At 40.1% G+C, this 15,282-nt stretch overlaps 1 protein-coding gene across 11 annotated transcripts in view; it reads right to left on the minus strand.

Annotated features, from left to right (window-relative positions):
• SLC14A2 (solute carrier family 14 member 2) overlaps positions 1 to 14,740 on the minus strand; it is a 691,185-nt gene extending 676,445 nt beyond the window's left edge. For 3 of the 11 annotated variants that reach the window (XM_072605239.1, XM_072605238.1, XM_072605234.1), the window contains exon 1: positions 4,938 to 5,374. The gene's annotated coding sequence lies outside the window, so the exon portion shown is untranslated. Of the gene's footprint in view, positions 1 to 4,937; positions 5,376 to 6,622; positions 6,701 to 13,451; positions 13,695 to 14,406; positions 14,539 to 14,653 lie in introns of those variants that run through there. The other 8 variants (XM_072605241.1, XM_072605240.1, XM_072605236.1 and 5 more) reach the window with 7 other exon arrangements.
• Between the last annotated feature and the right edge of the window lie 542 nt (positions 14,741 to 15,282).

The following is a 15,282-nucleotide window of genomic DNA, read 5'->3' on the forward strand; positions in this document are numbered from 1 at the left end:
ATGATTCTCCAGTGATTTATTCCCTGGTTCTTTTGCCATCTCAATTGCCCTTTTCTGGTTGTGCTTTTGTCTATCTGTGTTCTTCCTAAAATGAAGTACCTAGAACTGAACATGAGTAAGGCCTGTCCAGGGCAGAGTATGGTGGAACTTATCTCCTTTGGTGCTGAAACTCTACTTTCCTAACATAGCATTTGCTACTGTCATGTCCCATTTTTGTTTATACTAAACTTAGTTTCTGCTAAAACCCACTAATCTTTTTCATAGAATCTATTATTTGGCTAGGACTTTTATATCCCATGCTGAAGAATTTATTGTCCTTATGTATAACTAACCTGTATTTCTCTTATATTTTATCTTAGATTTAGTCCATAATTGTTTCCTGACATCTTTTTGGGTCCTGTCATTGAATGTGGTATGTGATTTTAGTTTGCAGATTTGGCAAGCATGATTTCTACAGCTTTTTTAAAGCCATTGAAGAGGGGACCAGAGATAAATCCATAAGGCCCTCTATTAGAAACCTCCTTTCCAAGTGAGTATCATTCTATTAAGGACTACTCTTTGGCTCTGGTTTTTCAGCCAGTTCTGAATCCAATTGCCTGTTCTATTATTTAACACACATGTCTCCATTTTATTCACAAGGAAAGTGTGAGAGACTTTGTCAAATATTTTAAGACCAAAGTGTGCTATGTATACTGCATTACCCGATCCAACAGAGGGTTAGAGCTGTAAGAATCCTTGGAGATCTCCTAGTCTAATCCCTCCATTTTAGAGAGGAAAAATTGAGGCCTAACAATGAGAAGTGACTTGACCAAAGTAATGCAGTGACAGATAAGATGACACTCAAATTCAGGGCTCCTAGGACCAGCGATCTATCTACTGACACACTCTTCCTTGCCCCCAATGATTCTTTCTCTCTATCATTTCTCTAAGCACTGTTTTCCTACCTCAAAAAGGAATAAAACTTCAAAATATTCAAATCTCTGGTTTCCCTTAGCAATGTAATTCATACTAATTATATTAAGAATGTTTTGCTTTTATTCAGATTTGTTAAGGATCCCAGTGCCCTAGACTTCCCAGTTATTGCTATGAGGTCTACCCACTGCCTTTCACTCAGACTGATACCTACTTCTAGGTTCTTGTTTATGTTGTATTCCCTCTTCCATCACCTGTGCCATACTCATTTTTCAAGGTTCCAGGTTAAGCAGCACCTGCTCCCTGAAACTTTCTCTGACTACTCCAGCCTACACTGATCTCCCTCACCTCTGGGCTACTGTTAACAATAATAACTCACATTTCTACAGGATTATCAGATTAATAAACCACTAATAAATAATAAAGATTAGGTAGTACAAATAGTATTATCTGTATTTTACTGATGGGAAAACTGAGGCTTTGTGAAGTTTAGAAGTTGCCTAGTATATGGTACAGCTAGGACTTCAGATCATGTCTTCAGACTGGAGTACTAGAAGGTATGGTATAGTGGATAGAGTGCCAGGCTCAAAGTCAGGAAGACTCATCTCCCTGAATTCTCAGACACTTATTAGTTGTGTCATTTAATTCTATTTTCCTCAGTTTCCTCTATTCCTATAAAATGAGCTGGAGAAGGAAATGGGAAACCACTCCAGTATCTTTACTACAAAAACCCCAAATGGAGTCATGAAAAGTCGGATATGACTGAAAAATGACCAGACAACATCAACACCAGAAGTTTTGATAGATCAAAAGTCAGAGAACTTGTGTTCAGAGCCTTATTTCACTATTTAGTACCTAATGACCTTGGGCAAGTCACTCAACCTCAGTTTCCTCATGAGTAAAATAAGAACATTGGACTAAATTATCTCCACAGGAATGTTGGGGAAACTGAGGTTGAGTGACTTGCCCAAGGTACCACATGGTTTAAGGTCACTGTTCTCCAATTGGTTCATGTGTGTCAGCTTTGTGACATTTGGTCAAACTGAGTTTCTTGAGATTTTTCATATGTCACACTTTTCACCTAGCAAAGTATTGGGGTAATTCATTGGTTGAATGGTTACTATGCCCAGAATTCTCTTGCAAGTCTGGCATTGGGGTTTTATAACTAAATTAGGTTTGTGACTTTCATTCACAATACTCTGGATCATAGAAGTTGATTACAAGAAATTCCCAGAAGGCCAGTTTTTAATCAGAAATAAACCAGCTGTGAGCCTCTGTTCTCCCTCTGGCTACAAACATACCCTGGTGGGCTCTCCAGTAGGGAACAGGTTAGAGGGCAGAAGATAAGAGGATCTAGAGAAGTTGAGAACTCTCCTTTTGTGTCTCTCATTCACCAGTTCTACTCTTGCTAACTGACTTTCTAGATTCTGGACCTTATCTATAAAATGGTCCTTCCAATTTCATCCTCCTTCTCCTGGATTTGGCTTTTGACCTTCCTGGACCTATCTATACTACTGCTTGATCTTGTCCAGTCTGCCTTCTCGAAGCCCTGTGTCAGCTTACAAGAATCCCTATCCTGACTCATCCAGACCAGTTCTTCCCAGTCAGATCCACTCCCTACTGCTTCAGTTACAGATGAGTGACTGGCTTTTAATTGGCTTTCATAAACTAATAAAATCCCTTTCCCTAGTCCATCACAGGCTGTGTATTCTGCCTTGGGATCTATTCCCCTAATATGATGTCTAACTTCACAGCTGGGGTGAAATGGAAGAAAAGCTTCTCGTGGCCTCTGCTGATGGCAGTGTCTTTACCTTAATTCATGTTCTAGATTTTGAAAGGTTTAGCCAGCAGAATTAGGGTCAGATTGGTGTGGAATGATGGAAAGAGTGGTGGATTTAAGAGTCAGCAGATTGAGTTTGAGTCTCAGCTCACTCCCACGTAGGTATCACAGGTCAAGAACTGGGAGAGACTTCAGAAGCTATCTAGCCCAACTCCCTCATTTTACAAGTATGGAAGATAAGTGACTGGCCCAAAGTCACACACATATAGTAAGCATAAGAAGTGGGATTTGAGTCCAGATTGTGATTCCAGAGCCACGTCTTTCTACTGTAACACACTGCCTTTCAGAGTTTACGAGTCAGAGCCTTCATTTGGATTAGATGATGGGAAGGCCAACTTAAATTAGAAAAGAATCTGAATACAAAATGTCTTCACATAAAACACAAGTATTACTTCCTGACAGGGGAGGGGTAGGAAAAAAATCACCCAGTACAAGCCTTTAAAGGAAGTGTTTTAAGAATGGGCGAGTGATTTGTAACAAGCACAGAAGCTGCTTACTAGCAAAGGGGTATAGTGAAAGGGACAGGAAACAATGTATTCTTTTAATCAGTCAAAGAACAAGCACTTATTACACTCCCACTGTGCGTTAAGTACTACCGCTTTGGCACTAGGGATACTATGTAATGAATATTGCAGTCCCTGTACTTTCTATTAAATTATGTTTATATTTATTAAATTGAGATGTAGCATCATATAGTAGATAGGGCACCGGACTTGCAGTCAGGAAGTTGTTCAGTCGTTTCAGTTGTATCTGACTCTTCATGGTCCCATCTGAGGTTTTCTTGGCAAAGATACTGGAATGGTTTGCCATTTCCTTCTCCAGATAAGGAAGCTGAGGCAAATAGGGTTAAGTGATTTGCCCAGGGTCACACAGCTAGTTTCTGAGGCCAGATTTGAACTCAGGAACATGAGTCTTCCTGACTCCAGGCCTAGTACTCTATTCACTGTGCCACCTAACTGCCCCAGCTGTCAGGAAGACTTGTATTCAAATCCCTCCTCAGATACTTGTTACCTGTGATCTTGTACAATTCATTTAACCTGTCTTTACTTCTTTTTCTTCATCTATAAAAAGAGGGAATTGAATTCCTCTGCCTCTTAAGTCCCATCCAGAACTCTATAGTCTTATGAATTAACAAACTAATTGGTAGTCTAGCCTGTGTCCTGTAAAAAATTCTGAATTAGTGGAATATAAATCCATATGGTTTTACTGTTCATGGCATTGATCAAGCAACACATTTCCTTCTTTCATCTACGACAGCATCTGCAGGAAATGCTGATTTAGTAGAGCCTTGGCATTTCTCTATCAAATGCACTCATAGGAAGATGGGAAATGCATACTTTCCCCTCCCTATATCTCTAGCCCCATCACCAAAAACTCCTTTTTAAAGGTAAGAAACAAGAACCAAAGCTACTTGACCACTCTGGCTCACCACTCACCAAGGGCAAATGTTCTCAACCTTTGGCTGAGAAGAGCATTATTGAGCATCAAACAATTAACAGACACAATATATGCCACATGCACAGGGCCCCTCAAGGATGGTGAGCATTTTCATTTCCCTATTGAAAAAAAATGATGAATTATTAAAGCTCACTCTTCAAGCCCTATAAAACCCACTCTGAGAACATGGTACTAAATACTTGGAGTTCTGGCACCTCTGCATGCTGGCTAGAAAATTCATGCGCTATATTGTTTGACACACTCATTCTCTCAGGTGAAAAGCTGCGTGCAAAAATGCATAATTTATTAGGCTGATCCAGCTAAGCTGAATAATTAGATCATCTCCTTGTACCAACCAGGCCACATTTTATGATGATCTTTTTAACTCATAATCTAAATTGGGCTGGGGGGGAGGGGTGGATAGAGAAGGAGGCGAGTGATGGGGAATGTAAAGTATTTAGCAGAACAGAGATGCTCTTTCTAACTTACTAGCAATATCTTTCCATAGCAACAAAAGGAGACACCCTTCTCTAGAGCTTTGAATTATCCATTTCAGTAACTAACAAAAGTCTCCTAAGTGTTTGAATAATAGGAATGAGATATTTTTATTCCTTTTTAAAATGGCACTTTTATTTTTTTGAAGAAACAAAATTATGAAAAGCAAGAATTACAAGTCCAATTAGAGAGACAAGAACTTCCAAGCATTCTCAAGAGAGAAGGAAATAAGAAAGAAAAGTACGTAACTTACCCTGCTTTCCATCCAAAGCTTTAAACCATGAAGATGAGATCTTTCCTCAAAGATGATGGACAGAGACCAGTGTCAGAGAATATGGAAAGTTGGGGAGAGAAGTCAATGTTTGGAGACCATCTAGAGTGGTCAGAGTGGAGATATGCCCAGTGTGGAAGATTTTTGGTATTTAGTAACCCATGCTCCTTCCAGATTCTCCCTCCCTCATTGCCACCAAGCACAGGAATGGATCTGTCATCCTCTGGAGATCTGTTTTTGAACTGCCTTTTTTTTGGATTGCTCTCATTTGCATCTCATTCTCCTTGAATGGTCAGCAGAAATGCTCAGTCCAGGTTGTTCTCGTATTGGGTTGGAAACCTTGGCCTCCCATTCAAAAGCCCAACAACCAGTCATTCTGTCGCTGGTCATGGACCTCAGCCAGGATTGTCATGAAGATCATTCTTGCTACGGTGACTCTGGTTCTGCATGATCTCTCTTCTCCCTTCCTGTTTCCTCCTTTTTTTCTCCTTTCTCCATTACAAGAGGTTAAATTTTTACAAAATTTATATTCATAAAACATTTTGTGATGGTTTGAGCTGATGGAAGATAAGAGGGGTTTGTACACCTGGCCTTCCCAGGGTGGAAAACTCCATTTGAGAAACTAATTGCCTGTCTCCAATGTTGGTATTCGGGCATATATTATAACTTAGTGCACATAAAGGCAAGTTCAAAGAAAAGGTCAAGGCACATCTTCCATGCCCTATCTGATCACATTCCCTTTGATAGAGGACTAAACAGAGAAAGAGTTCATTTGGCCTCTGAGGGCTGAAGCAATTTCAACAGTGGGCTATCTTGAACCCAGTAGCATAGACCACTAAGGCTTTCTTTTCAGGGGTTTTCATTGTGTTAGGTTTTCTTTCTTTTCAAGTAATAATAAAAAAGGGGAGAGAAACAAAAAGAAAAAATATATACTTTTCCCCCTTGACATTTAAAAAAATGACTCATGTGAATTTGCCTGGAGCATATGGTGAACACTATCGCTGCTTGTGTATTTACTGTTTCCTTTGAACATCGCATAATTGGTCCCTAGATTTCCCTGAAATCTTATATTTTATTCTCAAAACCTTACATTTGCTATGACTTTATTCTAAGGATCAGTTTTTTAAAAGACTCAAGATCCTTTCCTTTACTTTGGATATGGAGCTGTTCACCCAAAGGCTCAGGGTAAGGCCCTTTGGGCTTTCACTACATTTATAGCAATTCCTCTGCTAGGAAACAGTACAATTTTGTAAAAAGTTGGCAATGTGTGTCTTTGTTTCCCTTACAATTCAGTTCAATTCAACAATCATGCTAAGCACCTGCTGTGTACAGGGTACTATGATAAATAATGGGGGAAATTCAATCATTCAATAAGCATTTTTTGAGAACCTAGTATCTCTGCAACAGACACTGTGCTGAGGAGGCCAAGGCAAAGATGAAAGTGTCCCTGCTTACACTCTATCCAAGGATATGTGTGTGTGTGTGTATGTGTGTGTGTATGTATGTATATGTGTGTATGTGTATATATGCATACACACATATCTATATGTATACACATACATATATCTATATAGTACATAGAGATACTCATATTAAATATACATATATAATATGTATTATGTATGTATGTGTATACACACACAGACACAAAGCAGACACAAGATTACCTTATATGGAAAGGCACTGGTAGCTGAGAGAGTCAGGAAAGGTCTTCTTCAGAGGGTGGTACTTGAAGTCAAGGATACCTAGAAGTGAGAAGTTGGAGGGAGGGCATTTCAGGCATGAGGGATAGCCTATACATTTCAATAAGAAATGGTCTTTGCCCTTAATGAGCTGACAGCAAGGGTATCTTATCCATCACTATTCAAATAGTAACCTGGGTTCTGATGGGAGGGGGGAAAGATGTTTTCTTTAGGATCAACAGAGTTGTAACTAGGGATTCTGGTGCCTGTCACAAATACAAGTGATCTAGGAGAAGGGGAGGGCTGAGGGCTGTCTAAGTCATGACCAGTTGTGTGCTAAGATGCAGACAGCAAAAAGAAGTCACAGAATTGAGGAGTTTTGAGAAACTTGGAGATCAATTTGTTCTAAGTAACAGAGGCTAGAGTTAAGAAGGTTGTGACCTAGGCACAGGAATTACTGTGGAAGAGGGATATTCCATTTGGTCTGGTGGACCATGCCATTCCTGGCATGACAGAATATCAAGATCAATGTACCCCAGTGAGAAGAGAGGCATGTAAGAAGGGCCAAAGGACCAAGGGACCCTGATGGGTACTATCCTGGGCTCAAATCAGAAAGCAGGCAGACTAGGCATCTGACACAACACAGGAAGGGGGGTGGAGAGACACGCCTTGAAGAGGTTGGCACCTGGAACTAGCCTCATGCTAGTTCAAATTCTGAGGTTCAGTATATTTCCAACTTAATTTGCACTTTTATCAAAAGAAAGTTTCCACTTGAGAATTCAACATGAGACCTATATTGAGAGCAGAATTTGTGCCCAGAACAGGCAATTAAAGGTGAAATCCTGTGATTTCTTTGTTCAGTGCTCTTTAGAATTTGTTTTATGACCTAATGATAAGAAATAGAATGTTTCTTCCCATCTCAAGAGCTCCATTTCAAGAAGCTAGCTCTCTCCCTCTTGGCATCTTTATGAGATACAATCAAACCCATACAACTTTACAGTTAACATAGTTTAAAATGTACTAAGACTTCTGGGATACCTTGTACAGTGCCATCCATTTCACTTGGGGAAACTGATGGTCAACAAAGGAATTCACCCAATCGACTAAGATTTGAGGCAGAGCTAGGAAAACTACTCTCAAGCTACTGCAGAGTAAATAATAGCCATACACTCTTAATCAAGTTTCCTCCCACTCTTGAGATAAAGTTCTCTGGGTTCTCCTCCTATCCTAGGAGGGTATAACATATATGTGTGTATATATATATATATATATATATGTGTATATATACATATATGCAGATATATGTATATATACAGATATATATATATATAGACACCTTAGACCTCTCTACCTTGGAATATTCTTGGTGAATATTTATAAATATATGTTTATATACATAAATGTATATGTGTACCTATGTATGCACACACATACTATATATGTACATATATACAAACACACATGTGGTATGTGTGTATATTGCATTGTGTATATGTATGTGTCTATGTACATGTACACACATATACCTAAGAAGACCCCAGGGGAGAGAGGGGTGTATATAAAAAAATATATTGTAGCAGGAGAGAATAAAGTTGGAGATCCTATGATCATATATGTAGAACTAGAAAGAACCTTGGAAGTCACTTAATTCTACCTCTTATTTGTACAAATAAGGAAACTAAGGAACAAAGAGATTGCATTAATTTGTCTGATGTCACCCAGGTGGTACACGATAGAGCTAGGATTCACACCCATATGCTCAATCTCTTAATCTGGTCCACTCTCTCTAGGTGCCATGCTACCTTTCTTTGGCACCAACACTGCTAATGTTAAAGACTTCATAATATTCATCAGTGGAAATCCCTATGATTATCATCATCATCATCATCACTATAATTATTGCCAATGGATTATACCAGTATAGCTCTTTGTACTTTTTCTTTAGTACATTGTCTTTTTATCCTTACATTAACTCTGCAAACTATACAGAACGTATGACTATTGCCATGTTAAAAATGAGTAACTTTGGACACAGAGAAATAACATCATCAAGTGGGAAATGAGGAGTTAGGAGACCTTTGATCAAGTCCTGGTTTTGCTCCAAACTAGAAGCAGGTAAATTTTGACAAATCCCTTCATCTCTCTTGATCTATTTCTTCACATGTAAAATGAGAAAATGGGATTAGGCTCCAGGGGTTCTTATCTGGGGTCTGTGAACTTTTTTAGAAACCTATTTTATAACTACCTTTCAATATAATTGGTTTTCTAACACTACATTTTACTTCATGCATTTAAAAATGGTATTTTGAGAAAGGGTCCCTAGGTTTCACCAGAGGCTTCCATACAACAAAAAGGTTAAGATGCCCTGAGATAGACTGTCTCCAAGGCATCTGCCCTAGGTAGGAACTGAGCTGGGGTTAGAACTCTGCAGTTCATTATTTCACAGGATTTAGTGCTCAGTACCCTCTGCACCACATCCATCTTCCTGAATGTTTTGGTTATAGTCCTGACTGGATGGATTGCTAAGGTCTTCTGGTGATACTTTAGAATTCCTTCTAGCCCTGAAATTCTCTCATTTTCTCCATCCCCAGACTGACATTAATTTATACTGGAGAGGTCCTTGTGAGGCTTAATTGAGCACCAAAAAAACAGATCTTCAAGTAGTCAGCTCTGCATAATTTCCCCAAGCAGCTCACTCTGTAGAATTTCATTTTCAACATGAATGGTCAAATTCCAAGCAATGAATGAGATGGATTGTTCAGAGGGAAATGACGCACTCAGTTCGGTAGTACTGTTCAATAGTCCCGGTGCAGCTCAGCAACGCGTCAGCATTTTCATTATAAACCCATCAGTGGTTTGATAAGTACTCGGTAACTGACCCTGAAATCAATACTCTGAATCATGACTGAGAACAGTTAGGCTAATTTACCTTAAAATTTTGAAACAGAGACACACCCATAAAAATCTCCTCTTCCAGGAAGTCTTCCTAAGCCTAAATTCATGCCTTCCCTTCTTTACTCCTCACTAGGGTCCCTCTGTATTTAGACATTTGATTTACATGCTAATAATTTTTCACCTGCTGAGAGGTTATTTGGACAGCAAGGTGTTGCAATGAATACAGTGCCAAGCCCGGAGTCAGGAAGACCCATGTTTCTGAGTTCAAATCTGACCTCAGACACTTATTAGATATGTGACCCGGAAAGTCACTTAACCTTGTTTGCCTCAGTTTCCTCATCTGTAAAATGAGCTGAAGAAGGAAATGGCAAACCACTTCAATATCTTTGCCAAGAAAACCCCAAATGGGATCACAAAGAGTTGGACGTGACTGAATACCAAGGAGAGGTTATTTATTACTAACTGTTCTCTAGTTATTTCTTCACTTATCTTCTTTGCCTCTCCAACTAGACAATGAACTTATCAAAAAGCACAGGCTGTCTTCTATTTTTGTTATATCTTCCTGCCCCCATTCATTGCCTCATAAAACGTTCTTACAAGCAATCTTGGCTAAATGAGGTATAGAATGTTATCTGTGAGCACCCATACCCCTGCACTGAAATCTGATAGAAACTTGGCAATATACTGGGGCAGGGGATTTGGATTAATGCCTATCACCTAAATCAGGTGCTAGGCTATTAGCAGAGAGAGGAGGCTTCACAGATTCACTGAATTAGGATGGACACCAGAGGTTAACCTGTTCAACTCATATCTGTATAGGAAACCACTCTACAAAATTCCTGAGGGAAGGGAAGTATATTCAAAAATTCAGATACTGGATGAGTTCCCACCATTAAATATTATTCCTTAATGAAAATTTTACAAATGAGGAAATTGAGGCCCAGAGAGATAAGTGGCAGCTTTAACTCAAATTCAGGTCTTCTGGCTCCCAGCTCATTGTTCTTCCTCTCTCATCCTGCTACCATCTTAAAGATGATGCAGTTCTGCTCTTTTCTCTGTGGCCTGTCTAAATTTGTCCAGCCCTTTAAGTTTTGTACACAGGTAAAGTCTTCCCTGGCTACTCCTTTCATTGATCTCTCTCTTATCTGATTTTTTTATGGAGAGTCCAGACCACCTGATTTATTCCTAATAATCTACTGCCTTCTACCCAGTTCTAATCATCATTTATTTCTGTCTCCACAGTGAGAGAGTAAACTCCTGAAGGAAATGGGAGGGCAGGCTCTATACACTTTGATTCTTGGATATTTCTCCTCCCCACCCACTACAAGGCAGCTAGATGGCACGGTGGATAGAGCATCAGGCCTGGAGTTAGGAAGACCAGAGTTCAAATCTGGCCTCAAGCACTTGCTAGCTGTGTGACCCTGGGCAAGTTATTTAACCTTGTTTGCCTCAGTTTCCTCATATGTAAAATGAACTGGAGAAGGGAATGGCAAACCACTCCTGTATCTTTGCCAAGAAAACTCCAAATGGGATCCTGAAGAGTCAGACTGAAGAACAAACAATACCCACTGCATCTCAACCCTCAGCTCAGCACAGCCTTAGGCACTTAGTAGCTTATTAACTACTTAAAGAATGATTCCTTAACAATGAGTACAGCTACATTAAGATTCTACTGTACCAGGAGAGGCTGGATGCTTCAAGACCTTTAGGCTACAGATTTGTCACGTTCATAAAGAGTTAAGAGGTGCCTTGGTGCCCTGGGGAGTTAAAGGGTTCTCTTTGAGTCCTTCTCAAAGTTCCCCTAATTGGTGACTGCAATTTAATGTGTTTCTCCATTATCTTTCCAAAGCCAAAAAGATGCCTGTTTTTGGAAACAAACTCACTGTATCTTATCATAAGGCAGCTTAATGACCACATACGAAGGATTACTTCCACAACCAACAAGCTTTCCAACTTCCATATGTACTACTTCATAGATTTACAGATTTCAGAATCTTCTTTCCAATATACCCAAAGAGGATGATCCAGCTTCTACTTTAATAGCAGTGACAGGAAATTCATTATTTTCCAGGATTTAGAGCTGAAATGGACTTTAAACTTCCTATTCATTTTACATCTGAGGTTATCCTGCCTCCAGTTTCTTCCCTTGTCCCCATCATCTAGGGACTGGGCCTGGGATTTCATTTCTGTACCAATGCAGATAGGAACCTTCTTTGCAACTTTATTCAGTTTTAGTGTCTATGGTTAAATAGTACCAAGAGATTAAATAATTTGCTGAGCATCATTCAGGCAATCTGTGACCGAGGCGGGACCAGAATCCAAGGTTCTTCCTGACTCCAGTGTCAACTCTCTATCTAGCACTGCCAGAATAATAACTACATTTAGACTTGGTCAAAACTCTGCAGTGCCTCCCTATCACCTATCAAAAAAATTATTTTGCCTTCCATTCAAAGACTTCCACAATGTATTTTCACCTCACCTCTCCAGTCTTATCTCATATTTTTTTCTACGTACTCTGTTTCAACCTAAATGTATTACTGTTTGCACAAATGCCCTGTACATCGAGTCCTTACCTTTACTTACACCCTATGCTTCCTTTCCTGTTAGATTCTGATCCATCCTTTAAAGCCAGACTCAAATGCTACCTCCTCCATGCCTTTTCTGCCCTTTCTTATCATTAATGATCTCTCCTTCTGACTTCGTATAGCACAACAGGTCTGTAAGTATATATTACAGAGGTTTTGTCTTACCTAAACTTTCTACTCTCAGTTCTCACAATACTCTTCACAGAGGAGGTAAAAAATCAATAGACTCCAGCCCATCTCACGAAGATCCAAACCCATGCTGTCTGTCCTTCCTCGGCACACAAACACTTTTCAATGAGTTGTTCCCAGCATAAGGAAATGCCCTCCTGCTACTCATCAAAATCCTACCCATCAGTCCCCTTGTAGCCCAAGTGTTCCTTGCTCCATGAAGCCTGCTTACAGGGAACACTCCCTTCTCTGACCTCCTTCAGCTTTTCTAGTCTGAATTTGATCACTACTTCAGATACTGCCTGATTAGAGAGACAAGACTCAGAATGAGAAAATAATATTAAACTGTCAGCTCATCCACGGAGCTGCCTCTCCTCCTGTTTTTTCTACTGGGCAGAACACGTAGCACAAATTGGGGAGAGGTGATAAGGTGAGGCGGGATGAGCAGGCAATGTAGGAGGGAAACCTAAGGCAATTTTTCTTTGTTTCTCCTGGGTTAAGAATAGGTAGGTATGAGTTAGTTCTTGTGGGTAATGGGATAGCCATCGAAGTATACAGCCAGAGAAAACATCAGAGAAAACAACAGAGAAAAAAGCATCGGAGTCTGAAATTATTTCCAAAATTCCAAAAGATAGGATAAGAACAAATTAATCAATCAACAAGCATTTAAAAAAATAAAAGCAAAGCTCCACAGAGAGAAAGGTAATGGGGAATAAACACTGAAATCAAACAGTTTTTCAGAGAACTAGTTGCACAATGGAAGCAAGTGATTTCCCCCTTTTTGGCCTCAGTTTCCTTAGTTAGAAAATGAAGGGGACAGACGATCTCAAAAAGCCCCAAGCCAAAGCCAGATATCAGGTGAACAGTAGCTCCAGCTGTCTAGCCCCACAGAATCAAACCTCAGTTCATTTGGACCCCCAACTCCCAAGGAATTTGTTATCATTTGGCACGTTCTGGTCGGCAGTTTCCCTTCGTGCTATCTATGGAAAGAAGAGTTTGCTAAGCAAATTAATTGCCCAAACAAGGAAAATGTTTAGCCTACTTAAGAAGGAAGGCCAACAAACTGTTTCCAAGCAATTATAAAACCACTTTGTATGCAAATAGTGCTGCTAAACAGTGAGTGTGCTAATTACAAATTATTCTTTTCTCTCCACTAGAGCACTTACAAGATTCTCCAAAACACATATTATAGCCCAGCTCCCTTTACTCCAGCCCCCAGAGACAGCCCTAGGCTATAGGAAGTAGGGAGGAGAAGGAGGGTGACTGTACCAGACCTAGAACTTGGGGACCCCCTGCCGTTTCTTTTGCTGAGTAGTGGCACAGGGAGTCAGCCCCCAAGAGGAGTGGCAGGTGCTTTAAAAGACTTATAGAAGCAGCGCATCAACCAGAAATGCAGCTCCCCACCCCCACCTCCTCAGGATGCAAATGACCCTTTTCTGACTTCTTTCCCCACCTCTACTAAGACTGCCCTTGATGCTCAGATACTCATTTTAACCTGATTTCACCTGGGGAGGGAAGGCTTTGATAGGGAAGGGAATAGAATTCTACCCTCCCTAAGCCCTGAAAAACCTCCCTCACCTCGTGAACCTACGTGTATACACTCTTGAAAGTAATCACAAAGTGGCATTTTTAAAAAATGTTTTCAATTCAGACTTTTTAATCAGTGAGACTGATGCTCACTACTCCCTTCCAATGTTGGTATAATTAAAGAGGCCTTGCCATGTGGGGTATTGTCATCATTATTATTATTTCTGTACTAGCTCCTATTCCAGGGCCTCATCATGGTGGAGAAGGGGGGTTGGTGACCCTAGGGTGTTAAAGGCTAGACCTGTTACCAGCAGATTTTGCCAAGTCTTACTAGGCTGAAAAAGCCTGGTAATAACAGACTCTAAGTCTGCTGAGGACCAGCTTGACTGAATTCACAAATGCCCAAGAGAAGAAAGGGCCATTAGAAGAAAGTCTATGATTTATGATCTAGGTTTTTTGATCAGTTACAAGTTTGATTATGTAACCACATATGTGTCTATTTTAATTTAATTATTAATTATAAACCTAGACTACTAGGACTCACTTTGCCCAATTAAAAAAAAAAGTGTGTGTTGGTGGAGGCCAGAGTCTTACCAGTCATTGCCCCAGAGGGCACTCATCAGAGGACAGTCATCTGAATTTTCTCAGTGGCACCAGTTTAGCTGTCCCATAGGCTGGATCAGAAGAGTGTTACAGGAGTTGCACCAAGGAGGAAGATTTGACAATGAGGGAGTAATGCGGGTGGGGGGAGGTGTGGTTGGATAGGTGCTTGATTGGTCTCTCCTCCCTCTCTCTCCCCCACCTCTTTTCCCCTGTTTCCCTCTCTCCTTCTCCACCTTACCTCACCCTCTTCCTTTCCTGCTCTCTTCCTCTCCCTCCACACTCCAAGCAGGAGACCCAGACAGCTAGTTTGGAAACCTTTACAAGTGATTTTCATTTGCACTAATGGAGGATTTGAGGGATAATGGAATGAAAACACCAATGAAATCACAGATATTTAAGATATTAAAGTATTATTACTTGTTCACTTTGGTGTACCCACCTCAGGTCTCCCCTTATTTTAATTCATCCTCCACTTAGTTCCAAAAGTGATTTTTCTAATGTCTCATCCAGTAATACTCACTACTAAACTCCAGAGGCTCCCTGTAACCCCTAGGACCAAACATAATTTCCTCTGGTATTTAAAACTTACATATTACTCTTCTCTTTCTGCATACATGAAGTTCCATCTTCTATCACAGTACCTTTTCAATGGCAATCCCACATGCCTGCCTTCTCTTCACCTCCATCTCTAAAAATCCCTGACATTTTTCAAGACTCAATTTAAGAATGTACTACCTTCTCTTGGAAGCATCTTAGAGCTTTCCATTCCAAGGTGATCGATTGACTATATTTTGTATATTCCTTTACATGCACAAGCTATCTTCCCCAGTAAAATGTAAACATCCTGTGAGCAGGGACTTCTTCACT

The sequence above is a fragment of the Notamacropus eugenii genome, chromosome 4 (genome assembly GCF_028372415.1).
Source record: "Notamacropus eugenii isolate mMacEug1 chromosome 4, mMacEug1.pri_v2, whole genome shotgun sequence".
Taxonomy (NCBI): domain Eukaryota; kingdom Metazoa; phylum Chordata; class Mammalia; order Diprotodontia; family Macropodidae; genus Notamacropus; species Notamacropus eugenii.